The following is a 20,020-nucleotide window of genomic DNA, read 5'->3' as shown; positions in this document are numbered from 1 at the left end:
AGAGAGACCCTACTCATGTCACGCTGCCCTAAGGAAAGGCTTCCCACAACTCACCATGGGCCGCCAGAATGTATTTGTCATGGAAAGAACATCTAAACCCACGGATAATTTTTATACAAATTTATTTGAGCTGGCCTGGGTGGGTGCGCAGTGGCCACTTGACCTTTCACTTAGTTTTGACTCTCCCCCTGCTATTGCTCCCAGTCTGCACTTGTGCAGGGGACTTCATGCTAAGATTGTCTAAAGCCACAGGGAAGTGTAGTGGAAAATCATGAACGTCATTGCCCAAAGAAGTGGTTTATGGCTTTGTTCTTTTCTTAAGCTTCCAGTTTGGCTTCACACTGTATCTTGTGTGGACATTTATACCTAAATGGCTAAATTCTTTAGATTTAACCTATTTGCAGTTGCATTGCCCGTCTGTCCTTCAGTACTGTAGTAATCAGGTATGTACTCTTATTTGGAGTGAACAGGACAAGTACCCACCCCTCAGCTCCATTCATACAGTCACAGGTAACTGTTCTTAAAGATCCACAGCAGAAGAAACACGAAAAAGAGGCCATCCCAGCATTAAAGGGCATTCCTGTTAGTGAAGTAGACTGAATATTCTTTCTTATAGCCAAAGCACGTTACACCCAAAACTGAATGTATATAGATTGCCATCAAACATTCATGTAAGTTTCAACACAACAATTTTGACCATGATTAGCTCTCATTAAGACCCAGTACGGTAATATTTTGAAAAATGTAAGTTGAACTTCTGTTTGATAAATTTACATTAATACTGAAAAAAAGATTGTGTATTTGTCTATGTCTCCCTTAAGTTCCACCAGTTTTGCTGTATTCTTTCATTAGGTACAGACACTTAGAGTTGCTATGACTTTTTCAGGTGTTGAACCTGCTATGATTATGAAATGTCTCTTATTATCACTATAATATTGCTTGTGTTGAATGTTCCATTGCCTGATATGAATATAGCTACATGGCTTTCATCAGTGTACTCTTGACATGCGTTTCTTTTCCATCCTTTTATTTTAATTGTTTATCTCCTCATATTTAAACCACACCTATATGTAGTGAGGCTGACCCAACTATGACCCCAGGCTCTTGCCTCATTTTTTAAATAAAGTTTTATAGGATCTCAGCCATGCCCATTTCTTTGCATACTGTCTGACTTTCATACTTCACTGCCAAAGTTGAAGGCCTGGAACAAAAATCATATGGACCGCAAGCCTAAAATATTTGCTATCTGAACCTTTCAGGAAAAAAATAAAACAAAACCATAACCCCTGCTATAAAGCATTTACTGCTTCTGCATTGTATAGTCTGACAATCTCTAACTTCTAAATGGAGGGTTTCACAAAGTTCCATTTGACTTAATTATTGATAGAGTTAAGATAACCATCTCCCTATTTCTTTTCTTAGTTGTCCTCTGTTCCTCTTTTCCTGCTTTCAGGTACTCAAATAAGTGTTAATATTACATTTTAATTGCTCTACTGGTCTTTTAACTATACCTCTTTGTAGTTCTTTATTGTGGTTGTTCTTGGGATTACTATAAGGAAGATTAATAACATCCTACTTATATAATGACCTGAAATTCTTTTACCATTATAATTTTATTAACCTCTTCCATATCATCATAGTGTGAGGTTTATAGTATATGCAGTTGTGGTGGATATGACTACAATAGCAAAAAGGGTGGAAGAGACCAAATAAAATAATGTTTCAAGAAAGTGTCTTACATATAATGCATTTTATACATATATATGTTAATATATATGAGGTCTGTCTAGAAAAGTCCAGCCATTGTTAATATAATGAGAATGGTTTGTGAGGCATTGATGTAACTTGGCAGCCAAGGAGAATGGACTGGAATGCACATGCATGAACAAGGATGACTTCACTATACTACTCAGTGACGACTTCACTATTCTAGTCATTGTGGGTGGTAGACACCATTGAGTGAGCATGTGTACTGTGTGGACTTCACATTCAAAATGACTGAACCAGTAACGCAACAAATATGCATCAAATTTTGTGTTAAGCTTGAACATTCCTCAGCAGAAACTATTTAGATGATTCAGAAGGACTTGGGGGATGATGCAGTGAGTGAAGTACAAATAAAAATGTTGCACAAATGCTTCAAAGATGGTCAAGAGTCTGTTGAAAGTGATCCACATTCTGGAAGGTCTGCAACAAGCAGAACATCTGAGAATGTTGAATGTACATGGGCTTCAGGCAACAAAGATCAGCAGCTGACAGTGTGAGAACTAGAAACTGATCTGGGGATTCCAAAAACTACTGTCCAAGATTCTGACACAGGATCTTGGAGAAAATGTCTTGTGGCAAAATTTACTCCGTGGCTTCTGCTACCACAGCAGAAGGAACATTGTGCTGCAGTTGCTAATGGCTTGATTCAAGCCACTACAAATGAACTGGATTTCCTCAAAAAGGTCATAACTGGACATGAATCGTGGGTCTACAGCTATGATCCAGAAACGAAGGCTCAGTCAGCCCAGTGGAAGTCACTTGGTTCTCCATGCCTGAAGAAAGCGCAGCAAAGTCACAATAAGATCAAGACCATGTTAACTGTGTTTTGATTGGGAAGGTGTTGTCCACCACAAGTACACTCCTCCAGGCCAAACAGTTAATAAGAAGTACTACCTCAATGTGCTTTGTTGGCTGAGGGATGCAATACCACAAAAAGGACCACAGCTATGGGCAGCTGGTGACTGGCAACTTTATCACGACAATGCATCTGCTCATGTATCACATCTTGTGCAGGTTTTTTTGATGAAACATCAAACACCCAGGTGACTTAGCCCCCCTACAGCACAGATTTGGCACCTTGTGACTTCTAGCTTTTCCCAAAACTAAAACAACCTTTGAAAGGGAAGAGATTTCAAACCATTGATGAGATTCAGGAAAAAAACAATGGGGTAGCTGGTGTCTTTTGGGAGAGCTGTGTGGGGTCCCAAGGTGCCTACTTCAAAGGGAAATGAGGCATCATTGTCCTATATACAATGTTTCTTGTGTCTTATATCTTCTTCAATAAATGTCTCTATTTTTCATAGTACATGGCTGGGTACCTTCTGGACAAACCTCATATAGAATTAAATGGTTGTCTTTGTAAAAAAAATTTAACAGTATCTATATTTCACTACATATATGCAGTCTATATTTATTCTTCCCTGTATATATGACTTTCCACCTAGTGTCATTTTCCTTCAATCACAGAACCTCCTTTAATGCTTATTTTAGACAGGTCTGTTACTGATGATTTCAATAGTCTTTCTTCATTCAATTTAATATGTCTTTGCTTTGCTTTGAATTAGGAGTCTTTTTATTGGATGTAAAATTCTGGTTTGAGAGCTTTTTTCAGCATTTGAAGTATGTTTAATTTCCTTTGTTACACATTTTTCCTGATGAGACACTAGCTGTTATTTCTGTCATTGTTTTTCTGAACAAACTTTCCATGGCTACTTCCATGTCATTCTTTTTGTATTTCCTTTTATCATTCCTTTTGGGGGTTGCTGAGCATTTTGGATTTGCAGGTTAATATAGATCAGTAAACCTGAGAATATGCTTATTGTTTCTTAAAATGTTTTTCTGCCCATTCTCTTTTGCTTCTCCTGTTGGGATTCCAATTACACGTATATTAGTCTAAACAACATTGTCCCACTGGGAATCTGCTGTTTTTCTACTGTCTCTCTCTCTTTGGAGAATATATAATTTGTATTTTTGACCTTAAATTCACTACTGAGACTTTCTTCTGTCACCTCCAATCTGATGATAAGACAACTTCCAATATGGTGGTTTTAATTTGGAGAATTATTTTTGCTTCCTTTTATGTGCTGATATTTCTATCTGTTCTCTTATTGTTACCATAAAATTTTTCTCTATTTTTCTCTAAGTCTTTAAAGATGTGATATAATAACATTTAAAGTTCTTGCCTGCTAATTCTAAGCTCTCTGTTATCCAAGGGCATTCTCTGAAATTTAGGTTACATTTTTCAATTTTTTTTGTATATGGTAACTTTTTAATTATATACTAGTGTTTTTGGTGTGATATGCTGTAGAGATTCTAGTTTCTGTCATATTCTCCTAAAGGATATAGATTGTTTTTCACAGCAGGTATTATTTTTTACTGGCTGATTTTTTTAATCTTCAAAGGTTACTTTTATATTTTATATGGCAGATGTCTTAGGGTGAATGCTAAATATTGACACATCATCTTCAGGTGGCTTTTCTGGGATTTTAATAGAAAGGCTGATATGTTCGTTGAGAAATTATGGCTTGGTGAACTTCAACTACAACCTTTGTTTCTGTGTGGGTAGCAGCTAAACCTATGTCAAGTTTTTAGGCCTTCTACTAGACTATGTGAAATTTCTCCCACAGACACACAGTTTAGGGATCACCTAAGAAATATTGTATTTTATACACAAGTCTGGGGCCCTCTTGACTCTGGCTTTCTCCTTTCTGAGTTTTCCCCCCTTGATTGCCAGCTTTTGTTTTCATTAGCCTATGTCTCTCCAGCTGGCAAATGCCCTTGGAGGAAATGCTATGTGACAATGGAGATCACCCAGTATAAGGATCTAATTCCTTTTAGTTTCTACTTCTTTTTATTTTCCAGTTTAGTCAAATAGTTTATTCTCTATTTTTCTGACAATTTGCAGTTGTCATAAATGTAAGGATTAACAAAATGCAAGGTTTTAAAAAACCATTGCCAGAACCAAAATTATGTTTTTTGGATTTTTTTATCGTTGTTCAAGTACAGTTGTCACCACTTCCTCCACCTCCCATCCTCAATCCTCCTCCCCGCCTTTGGCTTTGCCCAGGGGTCCTTTATACATGTTCCTTGATGACACTTCCCCTTCTTTCCCCCATTACCCCCCTTCTGGTTACTATCAATTTGTTCTTTATTTCAGTGTCTCTGGTTATATTTTGCTTGCTTGTTTGTTTTGTTCATTAGGTTCCACTTATAGGTGAGATCATGTGGTATTTGTCTTTTACCACCTGGCTTATTTCACTTAGCATAATGCTCTTCAGTCCCATCCATGCTGTCACAAAGAATAGGAGTTCCTTCTTTATTTCTGCTGCGTAGTATTCCATCATGTAAATGTACCACAGTTTTTTGATTCACTCATTACTGATTGGCACTTGGTTGCTTCCAGCACTTGACTATTGTAAATTGTGCTGCTATGAACACTGGGGTGCATAGGTTCTTTTGGATTGGTGTTTCAGGGTTCTTAGGATATAATCCCAGCAGCAGGATTGCCAGGTCAAAAGACAGTTCCATCTTTAGTTTTACAAGGCAATTCCATACTGTTTTCCACAGTGGCTGCACCAGTCTGCATTCCTACCAACAGTGTACTAGGGTCCCTTCTCCACATCCTCACCAGCACTTGTTTGTTAATTTGTGTTTGATTGCCATTCTGGTCAGTGTGAAGTGGAATCTGATCATAGTTTTAATTTGCATCTCTCTGATGGTTAGTGATGCTGAGAATCCTTTCATATGTCTCTGGGCCCTCTGTATGTACTCCTTGGAAAAGTGTTTGTTCAGGTCCTTTGCCCATTTTTTAATTGGATTTTTTATCTTCCTGGAGTAGAATTGAGTGAGTTATTTATATATTTTGGAGATTAAACCCTTGCCAGAGGGTATCATTGGCAAATATATTTTCTCATACAGTTGGTTCCCTTTTATTTGCTGGTGTTTTCTTTAGCCATGCAGAAGCCTTTTATTTTGATGAAGTCCCATTTGTTTATTCTTTCTTTTATGTCCCTTGCTTTAGGAGATGTATCAGTGAAAATAGTGCTGTGTGGAATACCTGAAATTTTCCTATGTTCTCCTCTAGGACTTTTATGGTATCACGGCTTATGTCTAAGTCTTTTATCTATCTTAAGCTTATTTTTGTGTATGGTATAAGTTGGTGGTCGAGTTTCAATTTTTTACATATAGCTGTCCAGCTCTCATTTGTTGAAGAGGCTATTTTTACTCCATTTTATGCTTCTGCCCCCCCTTTGTCAAATATTAATGACCATAGAGACATGGGTTTATTTCTGGGCTCTCTATTCTGTTCTATTGATCTATGTGTCTTAGAACCCAAATTTCTTACAATGCATGCTTTATATCAAAGCTGTAAAATCATTGTCTTCAACCATAGTATACCTTCCTCTTTCCCAAGCAGGTCAAAGCAAGTTGAAAAAAATCAAAATTGCAAAATTGATTTATTACAATTAGAAAAATTTTATTTATTCAGTAGGCTATGCCTACAGAACAGTGGCTTGTTTATCTATCACTCTCTCTCTGATGGCTCCAATAGGTTGGAATTTTCACATTAGGGGTGAAGAATAGTAGTTAATGAAGTGAGTTTGAAAGAGAAAAAGAGACATACAGACAAAGGAGAAGTAAAGAGAAAAAGAATGAAGGAAAAAATCAGAGGGCTGAGAGAATACAAGCAGAATAAAAGAAAGGAGAGGAAAGAAGAGGCTTTTGAGAATCATGATTCTTTCCTTCATTGCCACAATATCTTACTGATTTACAAAATTATAGTTATAAGTATATGTTAGAGTATATATTTAGGAGCTATTAGAATAATCAAGGTACATGTTTATGCATATAATTTTCTGCAGTTTTATTTGAAATGATTGGAGTAAGACATCACTCAAGTTCTGCCACTCACAGTAGTATCCTCTCTATTTTACTTGTCAGAAAGAAAGCAGCTGGGTATGTATGAACTTTATATTGGTGAATTCTGGTATCATAAGGAACAGTAAAAGGGCATAGATATGAATACAAACAACCAATTAACACATATTTTCTATGTTATATGTATTGTATACTACACTCTAACAATGTAGTAAGCTAGATAAAAGAAAATTTTGTTAAGAGCATCATAGTGATCTGGGCCAGGGTGGCTCAGTTGGCTGGGTGTCATCCTGCAAAACAGAAGGTCATGGGTTCAGTTCTGGATCAGGACACATGCCTGGGTTGTGGGTTTGGCCCTCGCTTGGTACGCATGCAGGAAGCAATGATTCTCACATCGAAAATTCTCTCCTTCCCTGTCTCTCCCTTCTCTTTTCTCTAGAACCAATAAAAGAAAAATAATTTTTATAAAAGAACATCATAGTGAAGAAAAAATACTTTTGCAGTGAGATCAGTTCAGTTCATCAAAAGATACATATTTTGGCTACCTCCATATTCATTCAGTGTATTATGTGCTGTGGGTAAAATAAAAAGAAAACCTGTCCTTATTTTCAAGGGGTTTATTATACTCATGTTGAGAAGAAAGAGTTTGCCCTTATCAGGGAGTGTCATGATACAGAGGGCTGGGGATTTTGGTGGAAACTATCCAAAGAAAAGAGATGGATTTCTGTATTTCGGGGCTGGAGAAAGTAAGACATGCAAAAAAAAAAGGACTAGATATGCAAAAAGTCAATACAATCAATAATCAAGAGAAAAAGTAGACAAACAGATTCAGGCATGATTTAGATGCTATAGTTAACTGACCAGGGTATTAAAATAACTCTTAATATCTCAAAAGTGGAAGAAAAGATGGTCATTGAAGATGAATGAAATAAGGAGTTAAATACATTATAAAATGTTTTACAATCAAATAGACATTTTAGACCTGGGACTGTAATATTGAAAAATAAGATTTTGGTGGATGAAGTTGAGAACAGATTGGCCACAGCAGAACACAAGAGAAGTAAGGTGGCATACAGATCAGTGGGGAACACCCAGACTGAAGCACAGGAAGGGAAAAGAAGACATATGACACATCAGAATGTAAAAGACATGGGACACACAAAGATCTAACTTACATATGTATGAAATCCTGGAAAGAACAAAGAGCAAGATTGTCCATCACCAGTAAAATATATAAATAATTTATGATTTATTTACCTCATGACAAGCTATACAACAATGAGAATAGAATACCTACAATTGCATGCAGTGTTATATAAGAACATCACAAACAAAGTTTGAGTTTAAACAAAACACAGACAAAACGAATACATGTGTTGTGATTCCATTTAGATTCAAATGACAAGAACAGGTAGAACTCTTCTTTGGGAAGTTGGGATTGCGGTGACCTTTGCGAGGTGACAGTGACTGGCAGGGAGCACCACAATGTGGCACTTCAAGGTCCGCAGCTATTCTGTTGCATAAGCTGGGTATAGGGTGCATTCGTGCATCCAGCTTTTGAGAATTTATTGAACTGTACTATCATGATTGGTACATTACCTTATGTGGATATTACTCTTCAACAAAACAAAATTTTAAAGGATTTATAGGTTTAAAGAAAGGCCAGGCTTTAAAGAAATTTCTTAGCAAGCATTCTAATTTACCACACCTCGCATTCCACTGTTGAAATTACTAATATTTTATTAGCTGTTAATAATGTAACTTATTAGCACAAGAGAATAGACCTCATGTCGTGGTGACATATGTGAAGTCTATCCCAAAAGTATCCAGCCATTCACTATGAAAAATAGATACATTTGTTGAAAAAGAGACAAGAAACATTGTACTAGGACAGTGGTGCTTCAGTCCCTTTCAAAGTAGGCACCTACTTGGGGCCTTGGGGCCTCACATAGTTTGCCATCAGTTGTCCCATTGTATTTTTTTTAATCTTATCAATGGTCTGAAATCTCTTCCCTTTTAAGAGTGATTTTAGTTTGGGGAAAAGCCAGAAGTCACAGGGCAGCAAATCTGTGCTGTAGGGGATCTGAGTCACCTGGGTAATTTGATTTTTCTATACAAGACACAATGCCTGAGCAGGTGCATTGTTGCGATGAAGCTGCCAATTACTAGTTGCACATAGCTTCAGCCTTCTGAGTCATCCAAATAGTTTCTGCAGAGGAATGTTCAATCTTATCACAAAATTTGATGCAGATTTGTTGCTCTACTCACTCAGTCATTTTTAATGTGATGGCCACACAGTACACATGCTCTCTCAATGGCGTCTACTGCCCCCACTGACTAGTACAGTGAAGTCATCATTATTCGAGCAAGAGCATTCCAGTCCACTCTCCTTGGCTGCCAGGTTACATCGATGTCGCACAAACTGTTCTTGTTATATTAGCAATGGCTGGACTTTTGCCAGACAGACCTTCTTGTATGTGTGGGCAGTAGATAGTAAGTGTATATTTAAGATACATATACATACATGTATATTATTCTTTTAAAAAATATATTTTATTTATTTTTAAAGAGAGGTGAAGGGAGGGAGAAAGAGGGGAGAAACATCAATGTGCAGTTGCCTCTTGAGTGCCCCCGACTGGGGACCTGGCCTGCAACCCAGGCAGGTGCCCTAAATGGGAATTGAAAGTCAACACTGGTTCGTAGGCTGGCTCTCAATCCACTGATCCACACCAGCCAGAGCTATATATTATTCTTTACTTGCCTGGAAAATATATGTGATAAAGAGGTGGCCATTCACTGTGATGTACCATTTTAGTATAAGATAGAAGGTACTTATGTGAATATATATAACTCAAGATACAGACTCAAACTTACAATGTGTTTTCATTTACATTGTTAAATACCTTTCTTGTAGAGTTCCATCACATACGATAGGACTTAATCATGATGACAGAGTTTGAGGTTTCTCCTCTGCCTTATTCATAGCTTTGGATGCCTATAGTTTAAGTTAAACTGAGAATTTTTAAATCACAGATTAAATGTATGCCAAACATAAGGAATGTCCCAGCGTCAAGGAGCTATGTGTGTCTCTCTCTCACTTGGACATATGTCATACACCATTATAACCCTCTTTCTAGTAAGATTGTGATTCTTGGCAAATGAGTTAAGAAATTCTATTTAGAAACTAAAAATGCTTTTAGAGAAAATAGAGTTTTCTACTCCATTCTACTCTAGCTTCTAGGATTATGTTATTTTTTAAAAGTAGAAGAATTACTAGGAATTACATGGCAATGATAATTTGAAGTACCATACATATCACTGTGATCTCCCTGACATGCTTACAATAGGGGCTGAGTAAGTTAGGGAAAGAAAGAAGGGAGGAAGGGAGGAAAAGATGGAGGGAGGGAGAGCAGGAGGGAAACAGGAAAGCAAATGAGACACTCTTGGAAATACAGTATTTGATTTCTCCTTAGTGGTCACCAAACCAAGAAAGAATTTCGCTGGGTGCCTGGTTTCAGCTCTTAAAGGATGGAACCTAGTCAGCCATGTGAAACCACAGCAGCCACTAGGGCGGTGGTTCTCAAACTTCAGTGTGCAGCCAAACTACTAGGTCTTGTTTATCCTGGATTGCATGCCCCAACCCCAGAGTTTCTGTTTTCATAGTTCGGTCGCTGGGCCTTTGAATTTGCACTCCTGTCAAGTTCCCAGGGGTGTTGATACTGCTGATCCATGACCTCTATTCGAAAACCACCACACTGGAGCTGCTTTAGCTGCAGCTGCTGCCAACCTTCTGTCATAAACTTGGCTCTCATTCTGTTTTTTTTTTCTCACTTGAGGATGTGCTCATTGATTTAGAGAAAGAGGAAGAGAGTGAGAGAGAAACAGAGACAGAGAGAAACATCAGTGCGAGAGAGAAACATCGATTGGTTGCCTTTTGTATACACCCTGACCAGGAATTGAACCTGCAGCCTTTTGGTGTAGGAGACTACACTCTAACCACTCGAGCCACCTGGCCTGGGCTGGGTCTCTTTTTAATCTTGCTTTTGATTTATCCAATAAACAGAATCCATAACAAAAAGATACAGGGGATTGACTCAACATGGATGCATAGTAGAGAATGCTAAAAAGGAAAAGGGCCTCATGAAACTTCCTCAGAAAATTTTTGCCAGAAACTGTTTGCCCAGAATAAAAATTTTTACTATCAAGTGATAATAATTACTTTTCAGAAAGGGGAGAAAAAAACAACCCAGCCAAAAAGATGATGCAACTAAGTATGTATAGTCTGTTGTCCAAATAGTGGGTTTCTTTTTTCTCCTGGTGTACATTGAAATGGGGTCTGTTACCAATCAAGGCTCCCAGATGTGGAATGGTTCACGCTGATGATCCGCCTGTATTCAGTGTAAAACACCTGCTTTTCAAAGATGCATTCATGTTAATGCTAAATTTTTTTGAAAAGAATAATGTGTGTATGTCAATGTAATAATGTGTAATTTCATTCCTTTGTAGGACCGCATCTAAACATGTAAACAAGGACCTTGGTAATCTGGAGGAAAATAAAAAGTTAGAAGAAAACAATCACAAAACAGAAGCCTAAGAGACAAGCTGTTTTCATTGTTGTCCAGGTGAGTAGGCTGTGTGAGGCTTACAGAAATAATTCCCAAGGAAGTATGAAACACCCTTTGAGATGCGAGGGAATGCCTTGACATTATGATGTTTCATCATTAAGGCTTTTAAAACAGGAGAGGAGTTTTTCAAAATCAAACTTTGGTAATTCAGGTGTTCTCAGAGGAATGTAATCTCAACCATTTCCCTATCCTCCAAACAAATAATTATTATCCTCTGAATAATTAAAATTAATTTTGAGATTTTAACATTTAATTAGCATTTTGTATTCTCTTGGCTGCACAAATTTTGCTGAGTTCAAAGAAGCTTAATTTTATAAATTGATATTTTGGTTGGATGAGTGCTGATTCTAATACTTTAAATTTATTTTTAAAAGCAATTATGAGAATAATTTTGAAATATAAAAATCTTAATCCAACAATTTAAGATACTTAGGAATGTCAGAGTGTTTATACAGCCATCTCCCAAATTATTTTAATGAAAGTGCTAACAAATTTGTGTGTATGCACACACACACTTTTGCAGATAGTGTGTGTATATATACATATATATGTGTATGTATATATGTGTCTGTATATGCCCATATATGCATGTGTATAATACATATGTAAATATTACAGGTATTGCATGCATTTATATAGAATAACTATATGAGTGTGATTTTTTAAGAGAAGTCAGTTGGACAAGTTATTCTGTGTGCCCCTGAGTGAGAATAACTGTTCCTATGGTTTACTTATCTGAAATTAAAATCCCCATCGATCTCAGTGAAACTTTGACTCATTATAAATGAGCTGTAGTCACAATTTCAGTGCATCACCCAGACAATCGCACAGAGAAGATATGGGCATGGGAACAAAATTGCAATCGGAAGGATGCACACAGGAAAGGGAAAAGAAGAGTTTAAGTAGGACACTTTTAAAATCTGCAAACCAGCATCTCCAGCTGATTGGGAGAAAGAAGTAAGAACTAGATTCTTTCCCCTATTTCGCCTTCTATTAGAAGTCAGGTAGGCAGCATTTCTACCTGTTTGGGTTTTTTGTCTGTTTGTTTCCCTATTCTCTGGGGTTTATTCTTCAATCTTTCATAAACATAGATTTTTACCTTCTGTTATCTTCAGAATTGGATAGAGTAAATCCTCAAAGGAAGATCGACCTTGACAACAAAGCCCACAAAAGATAGAGATTTGAAGGGATACGTGAATTTTTTAACCTGAAGAGAACAAGATGAAATATTTCCCTGAAAACCTTTATAATCTTCATATAAATTAAGCAATGTTCATAAAAATAAAGACTCTCAAAATTCCAAAACATTATTTGCAAAAAAGCCACTGTGTGCCTGGGATTACAGATAGGCTCAGGGACAATGGAGTTTTAAAAGTCTCCTGTAAAGTAACTCCTGTCACTTTGAGTACAAAGCATCTGTTGATGGTGAAAAGTGATTGCTATGGTAACTTACTAAATTATTTTTTTGTTATTTCAGAGAAAAAACTATATAGGCCAAATGAAGCATGAACGTGGATTGTATTTAAGACATATACAAAGACATTGACAGCAATTCATGGTTCAAATATTAAGCAGTTCATTCTACCAAGCTGTCACAGGATTTCAGAGAATTATCTCAAGTCAAACAATGAAATGAAATTGCAAACAATAACAAGTTTTGGCAGCCATGATGATAGGTCCATGTTGTATTTGGTTTGATTTTTTTTTTCTGTAAATGTCTGCACTGAGGATTTTCTTTGGGTTTGCCTTTTCTGTAAATTTTTTACGTAGCTATTTTTATACACTGTAAGCTTTGTTCTGGGAGTTGCTGTTAATCTGATATATAATGTAATGTTTTTATTTCACTTGTTTATATGGATAATCTGAGCAGGTACATTTCTGATTCTGATTGCTATCAGTAATGCCCCCAAACTTTTTCACAAGCACCTAAATCCCAAAGGTGGCAGCTTGTGAAGACTGGGGACACAAACATTGCCCTATTCCAAAACCGTGATTGTTATCACAAAAGGGGGAGGCAGAGAGTCGGATTGATAAATGCCAGATGAGCTGATTCTGTGAATGCACCACCCGCTGCCTCTCAGAAGCAAATCACACATGCGAATAGACATATATACATAATGACAGTACTCCCAAACTACATGTTTGCCTATACTGAAAACAATGTAACAGAATTTGGGTAACACTTACCTTTAGATACTCCTGCTAGTAAATTATTTTCTGTCAAAAAAAAAAAAAAACCCTATGTGTGAGAGACAGTACAGTTTGGAAAAAATCATGGATTACATTTCCATTTTCATAGATCACAATGTAAATCACTGTATTTAAAAATTATTGTTAAATCCTTTGGGTTATCCACTGCCTTAAAATTATACCTATTTCCTTTTTAAAAAGATATCAGTCAGAATTGGAGATTTTTAACAGTGGTCATTATCAAAGCTGTGTTATTTTCCACAGAATATAGAATATATATATTTTTTCGTGTGTGTTTTTGTTAACTACGCTACAGATATTGAATGCACTTGAGATAATTTAGTGTTTTTAACTGATACATAATTTATCAAGCAGTACATAAAAGTGTAATAATAAAATGTCTATGTATCTTTAGTTACATTCAAATTTGTAACTTTATAAACGTGTTTTATGCTTGAGGAACTTTTTAGAGTGGTAGTATAAATGGCAACTTTTTGAAGTAGACTGGATATGGGCCAATAGCTACTTGTGAATAGACTTTTAAACTTTGTTCTTTCAAGCAGAAGCCTGGATTCTGGGAGAATACTGCACAGCCATTTTTGTCCCAGGATTTACATAACTTTATAGAAAAAGAAAATGAACATCAGATTTCCAGGTATAAAACTGTGTTCTTTGGGAGGAAGAGGAAAACTGGTATTTGTTTTTTAGACTGTTGAAGTAAAAATTATGAAGGTGATGAAAAATAAATTGAAGATTAAAGTGAGAGGGAGATTAGGGAGAATATTTTGCCACTTCTGCATTATTTAGAAACACATGTTATTGTACATTTGTAAACCATTCACTGCCTGGGCCGTAGTGACTCAGTTTAATGAAAGCTTCCTGTAGTGGATTGGTAGGGATTAAATACACGTAATATCCTATTAGACTCGAAGCTGTGTAAAATACTATGGGAAAAAAGAAAATATGTTATTTTGCCTCTAAACTTTGATTTACTGAAGTTTTATTTGGTAGGGAGAAAATTGAATTTTGGTCTATATTTAAACCAAAGTGAAAGGGGAAAAACCAAAGTTATTTGTTTTGCATGGCCAAGCCATCCTGTTATCTCTGTAAATACTGTGATTTCTCTTTTTCCTTTTCTTTTTTAGAATTTTGTTAAAGAAATTCTAAAAATTTTAAACACCTGCTTCCATAATAAACCATGAACACTAAAATGATATCACTTCCATATAAATACTTTTCTTTTGGTGTGAGAGATCAAGGGTCAGTCTATCTCCTAAGCTGTGATTGCAGGAGGGAGCAGTGCGACAGTGGAAAGAGGGGGTATACTGTGATTATTTATTGGCTTTCACTTGCTGTGGTAAAGTAAGTCCAAAAGCAGCTGTCGTAACCTAGAGAGCAGAACATTCACAACGCAGAGCATGGACAGAAAGCAGAAAGTTGGCCGGGCAAGGCTGGACAGTGTGAGGACAACCGAATCAGGGCCTGGATGAAAGGGAAAGCTTCTTTGTGTGACAGCAGTGGCGGAGCGTACACAGCGAGGCCAGGGAGGAAGGTCGTGCACTGTCCTCGACTTCCAAGGCGGCTTCTCTTCAATTTAATCCTTTGGCCACAAGAGGCAGGTTTCGCCAGTTCAAGTTTCACTTCCAATCTTTGATTACAGGAATTGTATGTGGAAATGGATTAACATACCCATCTATGCCTAAAAGATAATAAAACTGAAATATGTCTTCACATATCTCTCACAGCTGTCTGCCTCTTGTCTAAACTAGGATGTTTATGTATGGAAAGTATTTGTCTTTATTAAAGAGTAGAAAACTCATCGCGACTCTTCACCTCTCTGGAGAGCAAATGCAGCAAAATAAAACTGTTCACATCTCCCTATTATGCCACTTTCACTAGCCCTATTTCACCTGTGACTGGGTCTGTAATGAGTGTGTCTGTCTTTAATGACAGGACCATGCTCCCTGCGGGAGTCTCACATGGCTGTTCTAGGAACTTAATTAAGAGGACACATACTATCTCTTTCCTTCCACCATTAATGCACTGTTCAATGCACAATCTGAAAGGGCATGAGCGTTCATAGAAATGTTTCACCTTTAAAATAAGGTAAAGTCAGCTGTGTATATCAATATTTATGTGCTAGGGCCAACCATACATTATCTTATTTAATTTTTAATGCTTGGAAATTGTATTAAATATACTCCCTTATCTTAAAGCTGAAAACTAAGGTTTAGAGAGGTTCCATGACTCCCAAATGTGTTCGGCTTCTGCGTAGGTAAGTTGGGGATCAAATCAGATCTGACTCTAAAGGCCATGTTTGCCCCAAGCTACTATAGTTTCCAACCTTCTTCAATCAAGAAATCTCCCTTTTTATAACATGTAAGTGGTAAATATTGACACATGAACTGGTTATACGATCTATAAAGGATTATTCAAAGAAGTTCAAACCATGGAACATGACCATATTATATAATTCCCAGCTGTATTTGGATGATTAGATATTTTATTAGACATAAAATTACACATGTGTTTGTTTAAAACACATGTTTAAAAATTGATGTGTATATATATGTGATACATTTTTAAACACATATATTCCTGACATATACTAAGTACCTATTATAAGAGACTATATTGATGCATTATTTTTGAGGGGAGACCAAAAAAATACTGGAATTATCTTCTGGAAGGTGGGCCCCTTGTAGTACAAGCTTCCCCCACTAGGTGAGTGTTCTAGGAACCCATCTGTATCAGTGTACCAGCTGGCATTGTTGTGAGAGGCTGCATTCAGCTTCAGTGAATTTTTTTTTGAAGACCCTTTTAATCTGTTTGCCCATTTTATGATGGGTGGTTTATAAGCACACCTGCCCTCACTGCAAGAGGACAACGGTTCAGCAGTTTTTGACCAAAATCAGCATTACCCCTGTGCCCCACCCTACCTATTCACCCAGTCTCGCCCAGAGCAACTTTTTTTGTTTCCCCAGATAAAAAAAGTCCTCAAAGAGAAAAGTTTTGTCCAAGTGGAAAAGGTGCAACAAAAAATAGTAGAAACATTAAAAAAGCATCAAAATGGATGAGCTCAACAACTGTTTTGAGCAGTGGAAAAACTGTCTCGATAGCTGTACTACATCACATGGAGAGCACTGTGAAGGTGATTGAAGTTTAAACATGTAAGAACAAACACATGATATTTTACAAATAAGTTCCAGGGTTTTGGGGTCTCCCCTTGTAAACTTTCACTTGAATCTGCTCAATATACTGCTACAGGAGGTACAGCCCCCACTTTACAGATCAGAACAATGTGAACAACTCTGTCTGCAATCACAGACATGGGAGGTGGTTACACCCCGAGCTAAGCTCAAGATGCCCAAGTCCTGCTCTAGTCTCTATACGACGTACCTTCCCTGCTCTAAGAAGGTGCATCTGTCCATGCTCAGGAGGGCTACCAAAAAAGATAGGTTTGCACTGAATGATTTATTTGATCTCCTTAGTAACTCATGTCACTCATATTCAAAGGAATATGTGAAAACTGCTTTGAAAACAAAATATTATATAAGTATTCATTTTTATTATATATCTAAAGAATTAAATGGGAAATCTTTACTATTAAATATCAGCGCAATAGATTTGACTTCAGAAGTATCATACTTTAACAATAAAAATATTTCAGTTAAACATAGAATGTATATTCCTCATCTTAGCTTCTTAATAAAAAAGTTTTTAATGTACTGTGTTTGGGAAACATGAAGTCACAAAACTGGGGCTCAGTGTTTCCCACGTTCTTTCTTCACCCATTCATGATCCTTATTCTGATTCGATTGTGTTTTTCCCCATATCTGTCCTTTCTCATTTTTCCTTATGGACACATCTCAAATGCACATGTATTCATTGGAAAATGAGTGCACAGACAATCGATTTCCAAAACTAATTCCATTCTCCAGTTACCTGTTCTGTCCCTTTTTGTTAACTTTGGGAAAAGTTTTACGTCGTGAGGGCCCTGCAGCTGGATGCATGAGAGAGAAGGTATTCACATCGCATGTATGTGTGTGCATGTGTGAGTGCACACATGCAGAGCACACACAGGTTGTGGGCTGTTTTACCCCATTTTCCTGATCAGAAAAGGAATTGCTTGAATAAATACAAAATGTTTGTAAAACAAGAAGCAGATTTAGGGTGAAAATATTCATGGCACTCTAATGCGAGGCATTCATAAGTGTAACAATTACTGCAGCACATACTTGATTTGGTAGTTGAAATGAAATTTGTACGAGTAAACCTAACTATATACATTCTATACTACCAAGAAATAAATGAGGGCCTCAGCATTGTGGAGGTTCAAAATAAATGATCAGATTTTTGATAAAACCTGTATGTTCAGAGAGTGGAGACTGCGATCTCCAGAAGGCGCAGCGTTTGATAAAAATGTGCCACTGGAAGCTGACAGCAACTCACTTTACACTATTTGTAAGAGAATCAAGATTAAATATCAACTTTTCGCATAAATATTTTCTTTCTGATTATATTTCCACAGGTAGGCCAGAATAAACTGAGCTTCAATTAACAGTTTAAATTGAAGGTTCGATTCATATACCATCTGAGATACTCCTTTCTATAGAAATAATGGTTGAAATCTGGGCAGCCCTGTACAATTCTTTGAACTCTCATTAGTAAGAAATAATATGCAGTGAAATAAGATGTGGTTATTGCTCAAAGCTTGGTTTGAAGCCCTCTTCCTGGTTGGCCTATAAGGAAATGGAATATTTCTGTTAAAAAAAGGCTTATGTCTAAGCATTGGAGTCACTCCTTGGAAGCTAAATCATTACTGAAAATCCAATTTACCCAGAAATTCTGGGCTTCGATATTGTTGGCAATGACATGCTTCTTTTTTTTAGCTTGATTAGAGTCGTCCGCCAAAAGCTTTAACATATCTTTGTATTGAGAGGCGGAGACATTACTTATTGTTGAATTTAATTCCAAGACAAAGTTTGTTTTAAACGGAATCGTTTGCATATTTATTTAAAAGAGTCATCTTCTGTGAGTTTTCTTAATTTAGACAGCTTTGTTTTTCATATATGACAGTTGCATACATGCTGTTTAAAAGATGATAAATTTTTGGTCATATTGAGAATACCACAAAACCACTGATAGACCGTCCCCCACATTCCTAACTGATGATCTCTTCAAAAGTTGGCTGTAGTGACTTTGATACTCTTTCACTCTTTTGAGTTATTTTTTCTTGAATGTGATAAAATAATATTATTAAACTATCAATGTACTTCATGGTTATTGTGACAGGACTTCCATTTTTTTGTCCCGATGATAACGGCAATGTATGGAATCCGTGTTCAATTCAGAGGTTGTGTGGATTTATAACTACTAATGCCGTTGCTTTTGTGGCATTTCTGCAACAAAGGTGGAACTGAATCGGCACTGACACCCTCGGCATCGATGCCCAGTGGCTCTTGGCATTGCACTGAGGAGAATGTGGCACCGAAGCGGGTTTTGTTGGTTCATCTTCATCATTCTCCACTCTCACTGTTGGAAGTAGGGTATCTGTGTGTATAAAGGTTGGGGGTGGGAAATCTTCTCAGCTTCTCTTTTAAAATTATTCTTCCAAGCATTTGGTTCAATGAGGAAATCATGCGATTGAGAGCAAAGTCAAATGGACTTTACCAAAACTGCTTACATTCTGAGTTAGACATAAAAAAACCAAAACAGAGCAGCAGAGGTCTAGAAAGTTCGGTGAGCACAGGAAGCTGTTCAGTTATGATGTGGTTTTGCATATCAGCTAAAGCACATACATTTACAATTGCATTTAACTGGCTTTTGCTGAAAGGTGACTTTATGGGATGAACCATGTCAGCAAAAGTTCACACAGTCTTTGATTTTGTCCTTGGCTCATCTGTTCTTAGAAAAAGCCACCACAGCTCTGCCACAGCACAGGGCCAAGATACCACAGTGCCAGCCCTGTCCTTTCATCCTCCTTCATGTACATTTGAAGAGCTGTTTTGTAAATTTAAATGCTTTTGCAAAAAGCATCCTCTTCCTGTTTCTCTCACAGTCCATTTGTTGCATTAGATACCCTCATTCTTTACCTCTACCTGTCTCCATACCCAGTGCATGTGGCTTTGCAGCTCTTCCCACAAGAGGGTCAGAATACATTTTTCCACTCCTTGACATTAGGTTCATCCATATGACTCACTTTAGCCAATAAAATCATGTGGAAACAGCAATTTTTCAGTTCTGAGTCCAAGCCTCAAGTGGCCTACCATGTCTCTTCTTAACCTCTTGTACTTCTCTAATTGCCGTGGGAAGGACAAGCCAAGAAAAGCCTATTAATGTCAAAAGGAAGTTAAAGACACAGGGCAGATCTGCATCAGGTAAGGTACCTCAGACAAGCCCAGGCCAAAGTAGGGCAAGCCCAGCCAAGACCAGCCTAAGCCAATCTATAGCAGCTGTCAGTCAGGTGATCCACGGATACATGGAATATTCTAATAAATGAATGTTTAAGCCACTAAGTTTTGAGATTGTTGTTATGCAACATTAGCTAACTGGTATAC

The 20,020-nt window shown here is 37.1% G+C and overlaps 1 long non-coding RNA gene and 1 pseudogene across 1 annotated transcript; both read left to right on the top strand.

Annotated features, from left to right (window-relative positions):
• The first annotated feature begins 278 nt into the window (after nt 1-278).
• LOC114490002 lies at nt 279-1,786 on the top strand (annotated as a pseudogene).
• A 9,330-nt stretch (nt 1,787-11,116) lies between these two features.
• LOC118498656 lies at nt 11,117-15,195 on the top strand. The gene is made up of 2 exons (XR_004901128.1): nt 11,117-11,267; nt 12,748-15,195. It is a non-coding gene; the product is annotated as an uncharacterized LOC118498656 (long non-coding RNA).
• Nucleotides 15,196-20,020: the final 4,825 nt, after the last annotated feature.

The sequence above is a fragment of the Phyllostomus discolor genome, unplaced genomic scaffold (genome assembly GCF_004126475.2).
Source record: "Phyllostomus discolor isolate MPI-MPIP mPhyDis1 unplaced genomic scaffold, mPhyDis1.pri.v3 mPhyDis1_scaffold_46, whole genome shotgun sequence".
Classification (NCBI taxonomy): Eukaryota; Metazoa; Chordata; class Mammalia; order Chiroptera; family Phyllostomidae; genus Phyllostomus; species Phyllostomus discolor.
Note: the sequence above shows the minus strand (reverse complement) of the source record. Positions and strands in the feature narration are given on the sequence as shown.